At 42.1% G+C, this 21160-nt stretch overlaps 1 protein-coding gene and 1 non-coding gene across 2 annotated transcripts in view; both read right to left on the reverse strand.

The window, feature by feature from the left end:
* The window catches only part of LOC122800795 (small integral membrane protein 10-like protein 2A), a 162585-nt gene that overhangs the window by 73696 nt on the left and 67729 nt on the right, over positions 1-21160 (reverse strand). The gene's annotated exons all lie outside the window — the stretch shown is intronic.
* Positions 10288-10393, reverse strand: LOC122802283. The gene has a single exon (XR_006364910.1). It is a non-coding gene; the product is annotated as a U6 spliceosomal RNA (small nuclear RNA).

The raw sequence follows: 21160 nt of genomic DNA on the forward strand, positions 1-21160 counted from the left end.
AGATTTGATTTGAAATTGTTTCGTTTTAAAAAATTACAATTGGAAGTGCAATATCTAAATGAATGTATACGTAAACAAGTCCCAAAGGGACTAAGACAATGGCGCTATCCTTTGGGTTTAGTCACAAATTCTGTGTTTCACAAAGATTTTCTTAGCTTATTCGACCGCCAAGGGGTCGAGTTTATGCATGTCTTGGTTAAAAATTATTGTATTGAATTGGAGAGTTTAAAAACTGAACTTACACTTGATTCCAATATTCTTTTGGACAATGATTTCATGAGATACAAATATGATTTTGTGCATATTTTTTCTAGTATTGACAACGCTTTATCTAAAATTAAGGAGGGTAAAACTAAGAAATCGAATAGGGATGCTATAGCCTATGGGAAAGGTCTGGCCTATCCCATAACTCCTATTGCTGTAAATTCTAACATTAATAGAGTTTTAAGTGATGTGTCAGGTGGTTCAAATAACTTTGAGAATAATGATGAAAATCTTGTTAGTAATGACAGCATTTTAGATGATGAAATGGCTACGGAGGCCTCTACTGTTAGAAGGAGTGACAGGCTTGCTAATGGACATCCCAACAATGCTAATAGTAATAATAACCCTAACATGGAGGGTTTGGGTACTTCTCGGGGTTTTCAGAAGAGGATGAACAATGGGGGACAACAGAATCAACCCCATCAACAACAATGCTGGAAAAAGAAGGGACAAAACAGAAGGAGGAGGTAATTGCCCCCTTGGACTGTGGGCCCTGTTCCAGCTTTGTGTTTATTAATAATGTTGAACCTTCTGTTAACAACGTGAATACTGTTAACATATTGTGCAACAGTACCCAAGACTTTAAGGTATATAATTATTCCACATATTCACCTGACCCCTCACTGATTGACGTCTTAGCCAAGGGCCTAACATTTGTACCATCATCTAGGGGTGATTTAGCTAGGAGCATCATCGACCTTAAATCCTTTACTAGGAAATTGAATCTTAATATTCTGTTGGGGTCAAATACTAGCTTAACTAAAGACTTGTGACTAGTACCTTTAACCCTGTGTTACACCCCTCTATTTTCTTGTTCAAGGACAATATGTTCTTGGAGAGGGCCACATGGTACACCCATTATTTGCATCATATATTTATCCTTTGCAGGGGTGAAATTGATTCAGCTAGAATGTTCATCGAACATATTACTAAATTTACTGACTTTTTACATTTCACCTGGGAATTTCAACCCACTAGTATTTCCTATTTGGATATAGAATTGACTAAAATTGGTTCTGATAAACAATACATCTCTAAAATATTCAGGAAAGCAACCTATTTGAATGCATCTTTGCATTTTTCTAGCTGCCACCCTTTTTCCCAAAAGAGAAGTGTGGTCAAGGGTCAATTAGCTCGGGCGGCTAGAATGACCACCTTGGAGAAAGACTTCCTAGACTAATGTAATCTTTTGAGGGGGATGTTTTTAAAACGTGTATACCCTAGGTCTTTAGTGGATGACCTTATTAAGGAAGTACACAAGAAACGCCTAATGGATTTCTTTAAACCACTGCTATCTTCCATGGAAGGGCTAGGTGAGGAGTTGAATGATGGTGACTATTTGAATACGAGTATTAGTCCCCCAAAAGAAGTAGGGTTTGAACCAATTACAGATATATTAATGAATGAAAGTACTACAATTAGTTTTATTACTACATTTTCTGTTGATGCATATTTGTTAAAATCAATTAACAAACACTGGTGCTTCCTTGTGGATGACAACCTTATTAAAAATAATTTATGTGAGTTACCTCAATTTGTGTTTAGGAGAGGTAGGAATTTAAAAATGCTGCTTGAAAGGGGCCCACCAAAAGTATATGGCCCCCACTGTGGAATGTCCAAATGTGAGGCGTGCAGATGGTGTAAATATATAAAAGTTACTAATCATGTTGTTAATGGAAATAAAACAGTCCCTATTAGGGGTAAATTTTATTGTAATACCAAAGGAGTGGTATACTTGGGATTATGCAGTTGCTGTCCAGCTTTCTATGTGGATCGTACTGAGAGACCATTAAAAAACAGGATTTATGAGCATGTTTATGCAATTGGGAAATTGAATCTGAATAATGCTTTTGCCAGACACATTAAGTACTACCCCTGACATGAATTTAGATTTTTGGTATTGGAAAAAGTTTTGGACAATGAAAGAGGAGGTCCAACTGATGTGAAATTAGATGAGAAAGAATTGATTTGGCAAGTGAAATTGAATGCAGTCACAGCCCCAGGTTTAAATGATGCTGTTTCTTTTAAAAGTATTTTAAAATTGAGGGCTTTGACAAGATAATATAATGTTTTTATACAAATGTATGTTTATTTCTTTGTTATTAAGATTTATTTATATAATATATATGTACTGTTGGGGTTATTACTCTATTCTGATGAATGTGTAAACACGTTGGGTATGTGGGTTCTTTAAATGGAGGCTTGACCTACTGAATTGTATAGTGATGTCATGGTATGATAGTTTATTTAAGTTGTGAATTTTTGTATTGTCAGTTGTCTGAAGAAGTTTGCTTAATTAGTAAACGAAAGCGCTAACCTTATTTTTGGACTTGGTGTGGTTTTCCTTTCTTTTTATTCAGTTTTTCAGTGTTTTGTTTTTTGGTTTGGCTTTACAGTTAATGCATGAACTGTTGTTTTGTCTCCGGATCATAGTGGTGCAACCAGGTTTCATCAACAGTAACTAGTTATTCTAAAAAGTTGATACCAGCTCAACAAAAATGCTGCAAAATCAACTTGAAAGTGTCCACTTGATCTCTTTTCTCATTGGCATTCAAACATCTGGGCACCCACTTGTCTGACAGCTTCTGCAAACCCAGCTGTTCGTAGATTACAAACCCAACACACTCCCTAGATATGTCTCAGCAACTGTTTCAGCCGATATGTCAAAATCAGGTCATGGACATGGTCAACAATTTCACTAGTTGACACCGTTTGAGGCCTCCTAGACCTTGCTGCATCTACAGTCTCAAAATTTCCATGCTTAAAGTCTGCACACCACTTCTTTACAGTTGAGTAAGAATAGCACTTGTCACTCAATGTTTGCATCATATATTGATACATTCATAGGTTTCCTTTGGAGTTTTCTTCTGCAGGAACAGGGCCTTCATGACAGCTCGGAGTTCCACACTTCAAAATGCCACACTTTTCGTTGACATGGTTCAATCAATGATCTGAAACAATATCAAAACAGAGCATTACAATTTTGCCAACTGGCACTTTACAAGATGAAATAACCTTCTTTTCAGCTACAGAGGCAATATAACGCTCAGAATTTAGAAAGTTTGTCAGGCTTAGAACTTTTCAGCACCCACTCATATTTAGACAGCCTGGTATATAAAAATATTCTAGACTACTTATCCCCCCTCTACTTTAAACATTAATGTTGTACTGATTGCTGCTCTTCTCAAAATCTGTAAAGTCTGGCAAGGCATAGCAGCCACTCATAATAATTAATAAATCATACATACACAGATAAATAAAACAGTCTGTATGAAAACCCTCCAACCAAGTCAGGACTAGGGGAGGACAGGGGATGGCGATAAAAAAGGATGTGCCTCTCCAGATCAAGTATGTTTCATTAAAATCTTCTGAAGCCAAGACAGAGTTAAGGTTCATGACCTACAGGGCAGAGTCACAAAGCCTATCCTTTGGGGTTCATACATTTATAAATAAACTAATGACGTCAACCAAAAATAGGCTTAGCAAAAAAACAGAAAAAGAACTTTTGCAGGTGATTAACAACTCACATGATGGTGGGAGAATATAATGCATGCCTCTCAAATTAGTGGAGTCTTTTGAGCTTGCATTATGCTATAAGATAAGGAAAGAGAGAATTTTGAGAAAAGGGAAAAGAGGAACATAGAAAGAATAAAAAGAAATAAGATGTGATTATTTTTAGTTTAGGACAGTTCGAGATCCCATCTACTCATCTAACTGAAGTTTGAATGTCACTAGGGCTTTATACCATCTTATATGCAGACAATGTCCTGTGCAGGTGGCACAGGAATAACGCCCTGACAATGGCCTAAGCTACCCAAATCTGAACAGTGGCTCAGATGCTTAACAGCACAGTCAGGGAGAATGAAGTGCCCATGCTGATAGTGGAATGGCGCGCACACACTCTGATGCACACCTTGCTGCTGTTCTCTGATGGAGCCTGGGAACGTGTGGCCATTGTCCTCAGGGTGCAGAGCTGTAGCCAAGTTGCAGGCAGAGACATGAATATGCCAGAATAGCCCATGCACTCCTTCCCCTGGGACAGGATGGGTATACCCACAGTTGGGGACTCATCAGCAGCAGTACGACACTGCTGCAGAATGCCTTGATCTCCTTGCTTCCTCCAGACACGTGTCGGAATTAGCCCAGGGCAAGGTTTCGGACTCTGCAAACCAAGGAGAGACCTTTAGAGCAACCAATGGTCATACGCAGGAAGCAAAAAAAATGCAAGAAAAAAAAAATCTAATACGTGAAATTTGTTCTACAGGTGAAGGAGGTGCTTCTTAATTTATTTCTGTATCAGGACTTGTAGATAGTCGGTGCTGGAACTGTCTTTGGAAAGGGAAATGGGTACTAAGTGAGGAGCTTTTCTTTCAGGAAAAGGAAGTTGCAAAGAGCAGGGTATGACAGAACAGAAGGCAAATCACAGATCACCTCACTAGTCTACAGGTCACAGAAAATAAGGACTTTGATTCTTATAATAACGGTTTACACAAAAATTAAGGTTTAAAGGGTCGTAAAATGCTGGTATTTTCTAGTTGGGAGAGATGTTTAGAGCTACATACAGTGGATATAAAAAGTTTACACACCCCTGTTAAAATACCAGGTTTTTATGATACACAAAATGAGACCACAATAAATCATTTTTTCCCACTTTTAATGTGACCTATAACCTGTGCAATTCAATTAAAAAACAAATCTGTTAGGTGAAAAAATACAAAAAATAAAAAAATGTGCAATAAGCTGGTTGCATAAGTGTGAACACCCTTAAACTAATACTTTGTTGAGTGTGCACACCCTTAAAACTAATACTTTGTTGAAGCACCTTTTGATTTAATTACAGCATTGTCTTCTTAGGTAGGAGTCTATCAGCATGGCACATCTGGACTTGGCAATATTTGCCCACTCTTCCTTGCAAAAGCGCTCCAAATCTGTCAGATTGCAAGAGCATCTCTTGTGAACAGCCCTCTTCAGGTTATCCCACAGATTTTATTTTAGATTTAGATCTGGGCTCTGACTGGGCCATTCCAAAACTTTAATTTTCTTCTGGTGAAGCCATTCTTTTGTTGATTTGGATGTATGTTTGGGGTCATTGTTGTGTTGAAAGGTGAAATTCCTCTTCATCTTCAGCTTCAGCTTTCTAACAGACGGCTGAAGGTTGTGGGCCAAATGTAACTGGTATATGGAACTGTTCATAATTCCCTCCACCTTGACTAAAGCCCCAATTCCAGCTGAAGAAAAGCAACCTCAAAGCAAGATACTACCACCACCATTCTTCACCGTGGGGATGGTGTTCTTTTGGTGATGTAAAGTGTTGTTTTTGCGCCAAACATACCTTTTAGAATTGTGGCCAAAAAGTTCAACCTTGGTCTCATCAGACCACAACACATTTTCCCTCATGCTTTTGGGAGACTATGTATGGTTTTGCAAATTTTAGTTGGGCCTTGATGTTTTTGTGTGTAAGAAAAGGCTTCAGTCTTGCAACTCTACCCCACAGCCCTGGCATATAGGTTCATAGGTAGGTACTAGGCTATCGGCCCTAGGGCCCATACAAGCCTAGCCAAAAAATGTACCCTGGCTTTCGCAACCCAAGAAAATTATTTTCCTGTGCCCCTGTCGAGCAGAGCCACAGAAGTGATCCCCGGGGTGAATTTCCCATCCAATCATAAAGATTTTTCTTGAAGAGTGCTAATGAGGAGCTCTGTTTGACATAGATAGGTAGTCTGTTCCAGAGTATGGGAAGTCTCTGGGACAGGAATCTATCCCTCCAGCATGTTCTGTTTATTGTGGTGACAAGGTTAAGGTCCCTAGAGCGTGTAACTTGGAGAGACTGGGATTTCTTTAAGTGGAGCATGTCCAACAGCTCTGGGTTTGCCATAGCTTTGTATGTTAGGCAGAGATCGCCTCCGAGTAGGCGATATGCGATGGAGTAAAGCTGTAGTTTTTTTAGACGGTCTGCATAGGGTATCTGTTTGAGGCCAGTAGTCCTCTTTGTGAGGTATTTCTGTTGACTTTCCAGTTGTTCTAGATGTCTTGTGAGGTACATACCAAAAGGGGCGTTGTACTCTATAATGGGTCTAATGAGTGATGAGTAGAGGGGAACAATGACCTCTTTTTTTTCTGGATGAGAATCCTTTTGTGATGAGATGAGCCACGCAGAAGGATTTCCTGACCACTGTGGCGATGTGATTATCAAAGGAGAGACTACTGTCCACCTGTGTCCCAAGGTCTCATCACATTTTCGGCATTAAGTAGACTACCAGCTATGTGGTAGTTCATGGGTACAGAGTTTTTACCAAAGGGGATGACAATACACTTTTTGGCATTGAGCTTCAGGCCATGGCTTTGACACCAGGTATCTGTCTCAGTGAGGCCCTTTTGTAGTTTGTCCACATAGTTAGGAGTTTTGATTATGGCTCCTAGTTTGCAGTCATCTGCAAACTTTGTTAGCCAAAGACTTTGTGTTGGCCTGCACTTCAGAGAAGTAGATACCAAACAGGGGAGGACCCAGGACTGAACCCTGTGGTACTCCACTGGTCACTGGTCTGATGTCGGATTTGGAATCCGCTACTTTCACAGTGTGGGTTCTGTCCGTGAGCCAGTTGGCAACCCATCTTGTGACATAGGGATTTATACCTAGTTTAGTGAGCTTATCTATAATTCCAGAGTGGGGAATGGTGTCGAAAGCCTTGGCGAGATCTAGATAAGCTGTGTGAACCATTTTACCCTCATCTATGGCTTTGGTGACTGCTTCAAAGAAGTCAATCAGGTTTAGGAGACATGATCTGCCTTTTACAAATCCAAACTGAGTAAGGTCCAGAGTCTGGAGATTACCAATGTCTTTGTTTATGAGTTCCATGATGGCACTTTCCATGGCCTTGCAGACCAGGCTCGTCAGGCTAATGGGGCGGTAGTTCCCGGGGTCCGTCGTGGCTCCCCCTTTGTGGAGTGGGATAACTGTCGCGGGGCGCCATTCAGTGGGAACAAGGACTGAGGTGAGGCTATGATTGAACATGGTACTTGGGGTAGGGTGCCAGTTCATTCTGTACTTCGTGTAGAACGCAGCCTTGGATATTGTCAGGTCCCATGGATGCTGTGTTCTTGGCTTTGGAGTGTGTTTTTTTTTTACCTGTGCAGCCGTGATTTTAGGAACTTTGCATTCTTCCGGTATAGAGATGGGCCCTCTAGGGGGTGAGAGGGGGGTAAAGTTAGCACTGAACCTATCTGCTAGGATGTTGGCAATATCAGTTGGTTCTGTATATTTAGTGCCATTATGCTGTAACTCAGAGCAGATCTGAGTGTTCCCATTTAGATTCTTGACATAGCTATAGAATGCTTTGTGGTTGTCTTTAGAGTCAGTGGCAATTTTGTTTTCATAACTAGCTTTGGAGGATTTTATGAGGGGTCTCAGCTTCTTACTGAGGTTGACCAGAGAGTTCCTCCAGTCATGGGATTTTACTCTTTTTTTGCAACAGTTTCTTTCTTCTGTTGTAGAGTTTGTTCATGGCAGAGGACCACCAGATTGGCTTCCTTTTTTTGGAGGATAACATCTTGGTTCTATTAGGGATAGCATGATCCATGCATTCGTGTAAGTGCTTATAAAGTGCATTTGTGTAGGATTCGGCAGTCATACCTCTATTGTCCGTCTGCATGGGTGTCATGAAGTTTGCCACTTCTGTCTTAAGAAGTGTGAAGTTGGCTTTTGAGAAGTTTTTTACAATGGTTTCCCTAATTGGGGCTGGGGGTGGGATGTGGATGTCTAGGCTGATTAGCTTGTAGTCGGATCTGACCAACGAGGAATTGACCTCTGGTGTGGAACACCGGTTTCCCATGTTGGTAATGACCAGGTCTAGGATATTTCTGCCCCTGGTGGGGGTGTGAATAAGTTGATCCAAGGCGTTGAAATTTATGAATTCTAGAAAACGTTGAGCAAAAGAGTTGGTACATGAGTAGTTTTCCCAGTTAATGGTGGGGTACGCCCATTATTAGGGTGTTGGGTTGTACCCTAATACTTTCCAGTGTATCAAAAAATGAGGAGTGTGAATCCTGGAGCATGGTGGGGGATCTGTAGCAAGCTACAATTTGGATTGAGGTCTTGCCCAGAGTTAGTTGCACTTGGATAATCTCGGATGCATTATGCTGTGCAACTAGCCTGGAGGTGTGGATATCCTTAATGAATATGGACACGCCTCTGCCTTTAGTGCTTCTTTCTGGGTTAGGTGGCCGAAAGGTGTGGTATGAATTGAAGCCTGGTAATGAAGGGGTGCTCTCTGGAGCTTTGAACCAGGTCTCTGTCACTGCACAGATGTCAATGTTCTCCATGTTAAGGAGTGCCTCGAGTGAGTGCATTTTGAGGATTAGACTTCTAGCATTGAGTAGCATTACCCTCAGATTTTGCATGCTTGTACCTGTTACGGTGGTGAATTCGTCATTTGAACCTTGCCTAAAAAAGGCACTATAGGGGTGGCAAGAGCTTTAGCCAGTATCCGGAATCCTAAGGGCGACAGGTGCAGGCCATCTCTGGCAAAGCATCGTGGACTGTCGATCATGTCATCCCAGGCAGACAAATACTGGATCCCCTTAGAATGACACCAGAAGCTTAGCCAATTGTTGGTCCTTGTACTGTGGTATCATTCTGGGTGATGGCAGGATGCTACTCAGGGTTAGGGTCATACCTGCCTGGGATACAAGATCGGAGAGCTCCTCCATGTCTCTTTTCATGTAGTCCAGGGAGGTATGTCTCAGGTCATTCACACCAACATGGACAATGATAGTGTCATATTTGTATTTATTGTGGAGTGACCTGAGTGCATGCGTTATGTGACGGATCCTGGCACCTGACAGTAACTTTCTCCTTGATTAGTCTAGTGAGTGGAACATCAGTGTGCCTGACTATAGAGTCACCTATGACTAGAGTGTTGGGTACGTTGTTATGCCTTATGGGCGGTGGTTGAGTGGCACACTGAGTTTGTGGGCTGTGTGTCATTTGAGTTGTGTTGGGGGATGTATGGAGAATCGGGAGATTGTTGTCACATGTAGTACACAACCAGTACTTGTCAGAAATTCCTGCAGCTCCTTCAGTGTTTTAGGTCTCTTGGCAGCCTCCCTGGCAGTTTTCTTCTCGTCTTTTCATCAATTTTGGAGGGATGTCCAGTTCTTTGCAATGTCGCTATTGTCTCATATTTTCTCCACTTTTTGATGACTGTCTTCACTGTGTTCCACGGTATATCCAATGCTGTGGAAATTTTTTTGTACCCTTCTCCTGACTGATACCTTTCAACAATGAAATCCCTTTGATGCTTTGCAAGCTCTCTGTGAACCATGACTTTTGCTGTAGCAGGCAATTGAGTAAATGTCAGGAAAACCCTACTAGGACAGCTGAACTTTATTTGGAGTTAATCTTGTCTCTTTGATCGATGGCAGGTGTGTACCCAAGAGGGCAGAATGCTGTAATTAAATCAAAAGGTGCTTCAACAAAGTATTAATTTAAGGGTGTGCACACTTATGCAAACAGCTTATTGTACATTTATTTTTTATATTTACCCCAACAGGTTTGTTTTTCAATTGAATTGTACAGGTTGCAGGTCACATTATAGGTAGGAAAGGTTTTGAAATTATTTATCGTGGTCTCAAGTATTTTATATCACAAAAACTTGGCATTTTAACAGGAGTGTGTAAACTTTTTATATCCACTGTATGTCAACTGGAACTCTGTATTCTATGATGGGATGAATGAGGGTAAAGTAAGGGAGAATTAAGACAGACTGGGATCTGAACAAGAAGCCATAACAGATCACAAGGGACATAAAAGGAATTTATGCCAATATTTTTTTATTGCTTTACTTTTATTTAACCAGGGCAAAGTGCTGATCCACAGGAACCTTTTTCAAACTCAGCCCGGGAGCACTGTTTGGAAAGTGACTTTTTCAGAGTTACACATGCTGCAAATAAAGGCTGACAGAATCAAAGTCTGGGCTACTGAAAAAGGTCATGGCCATAATCCTCTGTTCTAATGCTAAACAAAAAAAAAATATATATGAACTCGTAATGAATCTGTGCATCACCCTGGCACAGGAGCTATGTTCACTTTCTTTGTATTATTTCAATTTTAGTACACATGCTGCAGGAGCAAGGGTTCACCTACACTTGACTAAGTTAATGTTCTGCTTTTTCAAAGATCCAGTTCTGAAAAGCTTAACTCTAAACCCATTAAACACACACAAGAAGAAATCTTTTTTTTTTTTATAAAGGAACGAGCCTCCCTGCACCCTCCATGTGGGGCACAAAAACCCCTCATACCCTCTTAAATTTAATATACACCAACTCCATGGTTGCATTACAGTGGAGAAAAAAGGAAAAAATCCCTGGAAACACACACAACCAGCTCACACAATACAACACACTCCGATTAAACGGACCTCAACATTCATCATTTATTAAAAAAAAACACGAGACAGCAAGAGAGACCGACTACTAAACAGTCAACAAAGCAAGGTATGCCAGAAGCAAGCGCATATCAGTGAGGGTTGGCATTATGGTTAAGGTCTTAACCTCATGAATACAAGGTACAGGGTTTGGTTACTGACTAGGCGTACAACAGACTCCAGACAAATAGCATTATATTTAGCTATGAACTTAGGAATCTATGGAGATAATGTTGAGTTAAGGAAAGCTCACTGTCTAAGCTTCCAAATACTGCATCACAGCAAAATTGAATTTGATTTATGAGCAGAAGCACTAGTTTTACAAAGAGTGACCAGATTACATTTTTTCATGCTTAGAGTTAATCCTGTGATTACAGCACCAGTTATTACTGTAATCACAGCCTAGCTGGAATATTGATGAATCGGAGGGTAAGTTTAGGAGGATTCCTAGCTTGCAGTCATCTGTAAATTTAAATTGCATTTGTATATACTTCAAAGAAACAGGACTGAATGGACACTGCTAGTTACATTTTACATTTCTAAAAAGAGTACATTTAACCGGACTGTGTGTTCAGGGTAACAGCTAGTTACAAAGGTGTTAATGTTTAAATGGGTTATATTACTTACAATGCCAGTTTCACAATTAGTATCAAACATTGCAGCCAAGTCCACATAAGAAATGTGTGAATAAAAAGTCTTTCTAGAGTTTTTATGACTTTCGTCAAAGAAGCTTAAAACACAAGAAAGCACTATCTAACCTTAAAGTCAAACTGCAAAAGATATACAACAAGAGACTCACTGATGTAATCTACCACACTACATGCTCTGCTGCACTGACTAGTTGATTGTGGCTCTTGGTTGATCATACTATTTGTCACACAGTCCTCATGGTCATTTAAATCTGACCCTAGTCTACAGACTACAGCTCTTGTATGGCTTTACTGCTTTGTTTTACAATAAAGGGGTTGATGGGCCTATAGTTAAGCCAGGCCAGTGGAGTGCCAATCCTTAAGGAAGAGGTTTACAAGGATGTTTCTAAATTCTTCAGGTACATGTCCTATGCAACGACTGACTGAAGATGCTTAGGGGGATGCTTACAGCTTACCACTAAGCAGAAGAATGTGCTCTCTGGCCCCATGGAGAGATACTCTGTCTTGGAGAGTGCTATTAAAATTTGACGCTGATGACTGGGGGAGGGGGAGGACTAAAAGTGTAGCATGTGGACAGATTTTCAAAGTTTAGGCCTCTAGCAGGGAGAACTACCTGGTTCTGGCATCTAGAGTGGCTGATGGACAGATGCGAGTGCAACAACCGATGGATCTACAAGGGGACCAGCGGATACATGGGTAACTACAGTGTAACTAAATGTGTTTGATGTGACTTCCAGCTGGGACAGCATGTTTAGGTATTCAATACAGTCCTCCATGGACATACAGCAGGATTCTATAATTATCAGTAAAAGTAAAAATTTGCCTCGTTGAGAGAGATTTGGATCTGTACTTAAAAAAAATTCAAAGTCGAGGTCATTTGGGAAAGTTAAATTCAGATATTTTTGCCTCTGAAGCTTCTGGTGTTGAACAGTTAACCCAAAAGCTGGCAGCACAGAAACTATCAATTCAGAATGCCTTGTAACTTCACCTTGCATAACAAATGCACTACTAGAGGTAGGAAATTTTTTCCAGAATGTGAAAGCCCTCAAAAAGGACAAGTACAGTTCTCATCCTTGAAGCAGGAAGAACAGTCTATCAGGTTCTCCCAGGCTGTCACAAAAGCTGGATCCCCTTAATGACACCATTTATGTAGCCAATAGCTGAAGTAAATGATAAATAACCTCTAGTTTTGGCATTACTCTAGGAGAAGGAACAAGGGATTTTTACTCCTTAAAATTATACTAAAGACTCCACCATGTCTCTCTGCAATGTCAAAGATCTTTCATCCGATCACCAAAGTACAGTTGTGTACACTTACCATAAATGTAGATGTTCGAGTGTATTCACTGTTGCAGTCATTACACTTGGGTTATCCTGCTGGCAGGCTACCCTCAGTCGGCCTGAATTCCAAAGTCTAGGTCCAGCGTCGGCTGCGGTCGCCTCTTCCCTGACGTCAGTGCGCCAGGGGTATAAAAGATGCAGCCGATGCCATTTTCTTCAGTTTGTCTTGCTCCAGATGTCAGGTGCCCCCAAAAGGGAAGGCCAAAAAAAATGCTAATCAAAGATGCATGCACCAAAATATATTATACCTTCACCTACAAGCAAATGCACCACATAGGTTGTATAGATTAGAGAAGTGCAGCTAAGTTCCACTAAAAAAAAGAGATGGGGGATGGTGGGTGGGTAACCTGGACTGCAACAGTGAATACACTTGAACATCTACATTTATGGCAAGTGTACACAACTGTACTATGTTCTTCGTGTTTCACTGTTGCAGTCATTACACTTGGGTTGAATCCCAAAGCTATGGTTGGGAGGCTGGAGCTAAATAGCATTAGGAGCAGCTATGAGGCCCTGCAGAATTGCAGTGGCAAAGCCTGCCCTGGATTTAGAGTAGAATGGTAAATGATAGTGCTTTGTAAAGGTGTGCACTGAACTCCAGGTAGCAGCCTCTAAGACGTCTTTGGTTGGTACTCCCCTGAGGAAGGCTGCTGAAGTGGCTGCTGCTCTGGTTGAATGTGGCCTAATGCCCTTAGACACTGGCTTGCCATGTTGTGAATAGCAGAAACGAATGCAGTGGCCTATCCACTTTGAAATATTCTGCTTTGAGATAGCCTTTCCTTATGATCCTGCAGCATATGCCACTAGTAGTTGCTCAGTCTTTCTGAAAGCTTTGGTTCTGCTCAAGTAGAAGCGTAGCTGCCTGTGCATGTCCAAAGAATGCAGAATTCTCTCCCCCTTATTCTGTGGGTTTGGATAAAAAGTAGGCAGAAGAATAGTTTGGTTAAGGGCCACACTGGACACTACCTTAGGCATAAATGTCGGATTTGTCCTCAGAGAAACCCTGTCTGGATAAAAAATGGTAAAAGGTTCCACAGCTATGAGTGCCTGCAGCTCTGAGACTCGTCTTGCAGGGGTTATTGCTAGGAGCAGAGCTGTTTTCCAAGATAAAAACTTTATATCAGTTGTAGTGGCTGATCAAAAGGGGGCAGAGTGAGTTTTTCAAAAACATAATTGAGGTCCCATGCAGGTATTGGTGATTTCCTTGGAGGCCTTAAGTTTTTGGCTCCTCTGAGGTACTGCCTTAAGGGATGAGAAAAAAGACTGGTGGCTCTGTATTGTAATGAGCCGAAATGGCAGAGCCATGAATTTTAATTGATGAAAAGGATAGGCCTTTGTCCAGCATCTCAGTTAGGTATTGCAAAATCTGAGGAATATTTGGTAATGCTGTGTCAATTCCTTGTGCCTGGTTCCAGGCACAGAATCCTCTTCCATTTTCCAGCATAAGATTTTCTAGTACTAGCCCTCCTGGCCTCCAAAATGACACCCACCACCGCTTTAGTTAGAGGTGTGTTTTGTATGACTACATTATCCGCTATGCTGCCAGATTTAAGGTCTTGAGTTGGCTGTGCAGGATCCAACTGTTTTGTTGGGACAGAAGGTGAGGTATATGAGGTAAGGTCCAGGCTGGGCACTGAGACAAGTTCCTTAGGATTGGATACCAGTACTGGCAGGGCCAGTCTGGGGCAATCAATATCATTTTTGGCTTCTCTTGTCTGACCTTTAGGAGTACCTTGGGGAGGAGAGGCAGTGGAGGAAAGGCATATACTGTTAAGTTTTTCCAGCTGAAAGATAGGGCATCCACTTTCCATGCTTGTATGTGACAAGTCCTTGTGCAGAATGTCTTTAGTTGGCAGTTGTGAGGAGAGGCAAATAGGTCTATGTCCAGGCATCCCCGTTTCCTTGTTATGTTGAAAACTTGTGGATCCAATTTCCACTCATGGGGATCCATGAGATTTCTGCTTAGTTCGTCTGCCAGAGTATTTATCTTTCCTGGCAGGAATTGTGCCTGCAGATGTACTTGGTAAGTCAATGCTGTGTCCCACAAAGTCATGGCTAGTCTGCAGAGGGGGTAAGAATGAGTGCCTCCCTGCTTGTTTATATACCACATGACCATGGTATTGTCTATCTTTATCAGTAGTTGTCCCGGATGAAGTAAGTCCTTGAAGGCTGTCAGGGCATTCTGAACAGCTAGCATCTCTTTGATTGATATGTAGATGCATTTGGTTGGCAGAACATGTGCCCTGAATACATCTTCCTGCCATGTGTGCCCCCCAGGCATAATCTGATGCATCCGTTGTCAATGTCTGCCTGGCTGGGGGTAAGGTGATTGGCTGTCCCTTGTTCTGGTGACAGGCCTTCACCCGCCATCGATACTCCTGTTGCAGGCAGGGAATGAGAGTAATTATTGTTTCCAGACTGTGGCAATGCTGAGTCCAAACACTTTTTAGGTACCACTGAAGGTTCCTCATATGCCGTCTTGCATATGGAATTAGTAGAATGTAGGATGCCATGAAGCCCAAAGCCTGCAGAATTTTTCTTGCAGATAACTGGGCCTTTGTTGCCAACAATTTGAAATAGATAGTCAGTTGCCTTTGTTGGTCTGGCGTGAGATAAGCCATCTGGGCAGTTGTATTTAAGCTTGCACCCAGGAATGTTATCTCTTGAGAGGGTACTAGTTTTGATTTCTGTTCGTTGACTGTGTACCCTAGGCATGGTAGTAATCATTTTACAAAACACCAGATGCTGTAGTAGATGCTTGTTCTCTGCTTGTATGAGGCAGTCGTCCAAGTAAGGATATATTTGTATTCCTCTGTCTGCAGAATGCAATTACTGGTGCCAGGCATTCTGTGAAGCCCCTGGGTGCAGTAGATAAGCCAAAGAGCAGTGCAGAGAATTGGTAGTGCATTGAGCCAGCTTTGAATCTGAGGTATCTTCTGCATGTCTGATTGGGACATGCAGGTATGCCTCTTTTAGGTCTAAAGTCACAAGCCAAGCCTTCTTGCCAAGCATGGGCAGAAGCTGCAGTAAGGTCAACATTTTGAATTTTGGTATATCCAGACATGTGTTTAGAACAGATAGGTCCAGTATTGGTCTCCAGGCTTTGTCCTTTCTGGGTACCAAGAACAGTCTTGAATAAAATCCTTGTCACTGCTCTTGTTCTGGTACTTGTTGAATGGCCCTCATGTCCATGAGGGATGAAACTTGTTTTTGTGCCTCTGCCCATTGGTTTTTTGGTAGGTCTGGCCAACCGTTTGTCCTTGGCAGAGTATGAAAGTGAAACTTGTAGCCCTGTGACACTGTCGAAGACCCATTTGTCCTGGGTTATTATGTGCCAATTTTGAGAAAAAGTGCTAGTTTTCACCCTAAAGGTGCTGCCAGAAGATAAGTGCTTGGCGCAGGCACAGAGAAGTCATTGGGACCGTTTCCTGTAAGGCTGTGATTTGTCTTCTCCACTTTTGGAGGTAGAAGCACCCCACTGTTTAGACCTGTGTGAACCTTGGGGCTGGGATCTGCCTCTTGGGCATCTGTATTTGCCCCTTTGTGGTCTGTCTTACACCGGAAAGGACCAATTCTTTGTAGACCAGTGTCTGCTAAATCTTGGAGGTTGTACCTGTAAGAAATCCTTGACTATTTGCATAGATTTAGCTTTGTAGTCCATTTTCTTTAACACCTCTTCTGCTTTAACACCAAACAAAGTATCATGCTGTAATGGAGCATCTAATAATTTTGCTTTAACATGATCTGGTAAATTATGTTCCTTTAACCAAGCATGCCTCTTAATGACAGAACCAGTGACAGCAGGCCTGCAGGAGGCCTCCAAAGAATCAAAACCACATTGCAGTATGCTTTCCAACTTGCTCAGCTGCATGCAATAAATCCTGCATTTCTTTGTTTTCTGCACCTTCAGAATTTATCAACATTTTCTGTTTAAGCAGTGATATAATATATTGCTGATATTTGAGCATATGAAACTGACAATTTAAAGCCCTTATAGCCAAGGTAGCAGAGGTGTAAATCTTCTTTCCCCATCTATCCAATGCCCTAGAATCCCTGTCGGAGGGGGTAGGGTTTTGTGCAGTGGATGCCTTGACCCCTTTGGGACCCTGAGAAATAGTTTCTGGGTCAGCAGCAGAGTTTTTGAAAAGGAATTTATGAGAGTCAGGAACCCTGTAATACCTGTTCGGCTTAACAGGAGCTGGAGGTAAGGAGGCAGGGGTCAGACTGGACTCTGAAAATACATCATCTACAATGTCTAACAGGCGGAATAGCTAGGGGCCTGTGTTGTGGGAGTAAAAGGAAGTCCCTGAGCCTTTTCTTGGATTCAGAATAATCTTGGCTCTCCCAGTGGAAATGTTTCCTCATGGTATGTAAGGTTTCCCCAAAAGAGTAATCCTCCGGAAGAGAGGCTGAAGGGATAGATTCTTCAGCATCAGAATCCTCATAGGGAGGAAGAGAGTATTCCTGATCAGAAGAGGAATCTGAAAAAATGGAAACCTGATCTGAAGATTCATATTCTGTCTCTTGCCTAGGCTTCTTATCAGGAGGGGGATGGGTACCCCTGATCAAAGTAATTAAGTCTTCAGCCATTTTGAGCATCTATTTTTTGGGCATGGAGGCCTGACCATGAGGCTGTTGTACTTGTTTCTTTGTCTTTAAAGAAGCTTTAGTCTTTGCCTTTGTAGCTGGAGTCGCTTTAATGTACAATTGAGTAGGTCTGAAAACACCCTCAGAAGCCGATGCCTGCTCAGCGGCTCCGGACCCATCTGAGGGAATAGTTTCCGAAGGTCCAATACCTTGAGCTTTCAGCGGCCTAGGCGACTCCACGTGGAAGTCTATAGCGGAGTGCGGGTCCAAAGTAGCGGGCATCAGGGGCTGCAAAGCACCTGAGAGCCGGCGAACCGGCGACTGGCTTAGAAGCCGCCTCGTCTGTTTTAGACCTCTGATGCCTGTCCTTTTCTTTGCGTTTCTTGTGAATTGCGGTAGTCGGTTGGCTATCTGACGGCATCATGTAATTAAATCTTCTGCTAAAACAGTGAAATGCAAAATCATACCGGCAATTTATAGTGCGCTGGTTAAATCTAGCACAAAACCGACAACAAGTAACGTCGTGGTCAGGGCCTAGGCACGGAATACAGTAAGAATGAAAATCCTTATGAGGTATTTGCTTCCCACAAGAAATACAATTATTAACTTTTTCCTGACATCGGTCTGGAGCAAGAAAAAAGTTTTCCCCAATGGGGTACTTAGGTTTAATGAAGACTTTGGATCTGAAATTTGAACATGAAAATCTCAGGAGTTGGCCGACCGGCACTTGCCAAGAAAGACTGATGAAAATGGTGTCGGCTGCATCTTTTATACCCCTGGCGCACTGACGTCAGGGAAGAGGCGACAGCAACCGATGCCGGACCTAGACTTTGGAATTCAGGCCGACTGAGGGTAGCCTGCCAGCAGGATAACCCAAGTGTAATGACTGCAACAATGAAACACGAACATCAATAACAAAACCATTCTCTTATTCTGGATGATTAAGGTCCTCGAGGGCCCTGGAGATTGTCAGTAATATTAGTACATGAGACAACCAATGGCCACCCTGCCCCTTTTCCAGTCTGGCAAGTCTGAACGCCGGACAACAGAATCACAATAACTAGAACATTTCCAGTACTATTTTAACTGGGCTTGGTTTGCTGTAAAGACACTGACTTAACTTTGGTGATTCCTTGTAAGAGTATGTGTCAATTTTGTGTTAGGTAGGCAATCATCCGTGGCAGCTATGCGAGCACTGAGTGTATGTGAACAAGAGGTTTCATGCATCTGTGGTGTCCTGTTGTGTGTCCTGCATGACCTGGAGTTTTTTTTAAACTATCTTTGCAATGTGGGATTATGTTTACTGAAAATCCAAAAGGATCTGACTCCAGTCTATCTATGTGTACCTCTCGCAGATTGATTTTGAGTTGGCCAACAATAATGGATAGTCAATAAACATGCAGAAGTTGCTACACTTCCTCATGCTACCTAGGGAAATTAGGCTGGCCAAAGAAACAACAAGTCTATGGCTTCACAAGCAGCAGCTGGGTAGATATGGGAATATGCTGAGACAGTTAAATGTAACCTTCCTAAACCCCCAAACCTCCTCTAGATGAAACACACATAAGAAATGCCCTCAGCAGCCCCAGAAGCACTCTTCCAAAGAACCACCCATGTCAACACATTCAGCCATACCCCATGGAGCATCTACTTCTAAGTCCATATGGCAAGGAACCACACAATCCAACATTCTGGTAATTGGAAACTCGATTGTGAGACTCAGTGATATCCCTCTCACCAAGCTGAGTAAAGAGAAGGTCACGGTCAGTTGCTTATCAGGATCTGCCATATTCCACATGCACCCAAGTCAATGGACCACAAGTACCAGTATGACTTGGTCACAGTCCACATGGGTGTAAATGACTGGAGACATATCTCCCTAGACTACATGAAGAGAAACATCATTGAGCTCTCAGAATACATACATCCCAGGTTGGTAAGAGCCCAGGATTGAGTAGCTCTCTACCAGCTCCAAGGATGATGCCGCACTATGAACAGAAAATGACAGACTAATAATTGGCTTAATTTCTGGTGTCCTAAGGGGGTACGATATCTGGCAGCATGAAAGGAGATGGTCAACAGACCACTCGGATATTACCAGGGATGGTCTGCAATGCTCCCCTTTAGGCTTTCGAACATTAGCCAAAACATTGTTTAAAAAAGGCATTATGGGGAGGACAATGTCAACCTGACAGTCCTTCCGACATAGCAAATGGAAACCAAGAAAATCTTAAGGTGTTACTGCTTAATGCTACGAGTCTAAACAAGAAAACTCCTTTCCCTAGAAGCTCTCTTTGCCCTGCAAAATGCTGACATCTGTACAGTTAGAGACACTGTTTAAAGTCATGCAGCGCACCATAACACTGCAAAATTACAATTGCCTTCCACATATTTAGACTGGTTACTACACAAGCAGAAGCTAAAAGGTGGAGATGTCTCAATTTACATCAATAATAAACAACATCAAAGGCTGGTCAAATAGGACAGTGCACTTCAGTTTCTCCACATTCAAATCACCATAGGTAAAAATCTAATACCACTTCCTTGCAAGCTATAGGCCCCCATCTATGACCCTGGAAACTCACAACATTTATTTAAGCTTTACAGAGGCACTCACCATCCAACATAATACAGACTTTAATTACCCCACTAGTAAGTGGGGAATTATATATGACAAATGCATAGGCACAGAGACAGACTCCTAGACTTTAAATTCAAAACTCCCTGGACCAGACAGTCAATAGGCCGACCAGGGTCAAAAACATACTGAACCTGGTCCTCACTACCATAAAAGAGCATTGCACACCTCCTAGTGTAATGTCCTCTCTAGAAAGGTCAGAAAACAAAATGGTCTCCTTTCACGTAAAAATAAAACCTGGAACTCCAGCTAACCCTAGAGCATTCAAGAATTAATCTAAGGCTAAGTCCATCTTATAGGTTCATACGTTGGTACTAGGCTATTGGCCCTAGGGCCTATACAAGCCTAGCCATAACAATTCCCTGGCTATTTCTTCCTACAATATTTACTTCCCTGGACCCCTGTCTAGCAGGGCAACTGACGTGATCCCTGGGGTGAATTTCCCATCTCCCATCCAATCGTCAAGGTTCCTTCTGAAGAGGGCCAAAGATGTGCTCTGCTTGACATGTATGGGTAGTCTATTCCAGAGTGGAGTCTCTGGGTCAGGAACCTATCCCTCCAGCATGTTGTGTTCCTTGTGATGAGAATGTTTAGATCCCTGGAGCGTGTGGCTCTGAGGGATTGGGATTTCTTTTAAGTGTAGCATGTCCAACAGCTTTGGGTTTGACATGGCCTTGTATGTTAAGCATAGATGTAAAAGATATGCTACAGAGTACAGCTGGAGTTTTTTTAAGAAGGTCAGCATTGGGCATCTTTTTTTTTAGAAGGTCAGCATTGGGCATCTACTTTAGGCTGGTGATTCCTTTAGTGAGGTATTTCTGCGACTTTTCCAGTTGTTGTAGAGGTCTTGAGAGGTATATACCAAACTGGGCGTTGTACTCTAATGGGTCTAATGAGGGATGAGTACAGTGAGACTGACCTCCTTTTTTCTGGATGAAAAGCCCTTAGTGATGAGGTGTGCCACATAGGATTTCCTGACTGGTGATGTGGTTATCGAAGGGGAGACCACTGTCCACCTGTGTCCCCAAGTCTCTTATCATACTTTCAGTGTTTAGTGTACTGCCACCTATGTGGTAATTCATGGATACATGTTTTTTCCCAAAAGGGGATAACTATACATTTCTTGGCATTGAGCTTGAGCCCATGGCTCTGGCACAAAGCATCTGTTTCTGTAAGGCCCTTTTGCAGACTATCCACATCATTTGGGGATTGAATAATGGCTCCCAGTTTGCAGTCATCTGCGAACTTTGTTAGCCAGA

The sequence above is a fragment of the Protopterus annectens genome, chromosome 1.part0 (genome assembly GCF_019279795.1).
Source record: "Protopterus annectens isolate FY-2018-M chromosome 1.part0, PAN1.0, whole genome shotgun sequence".
In the NCBI taxonomy this organism is placed as follows: domain Eukaryota; kingdom Metazoa; phylum Chordata; order Ceratodontiformes; family Protopteridae; genus Protopterus; species Protopterus annectens.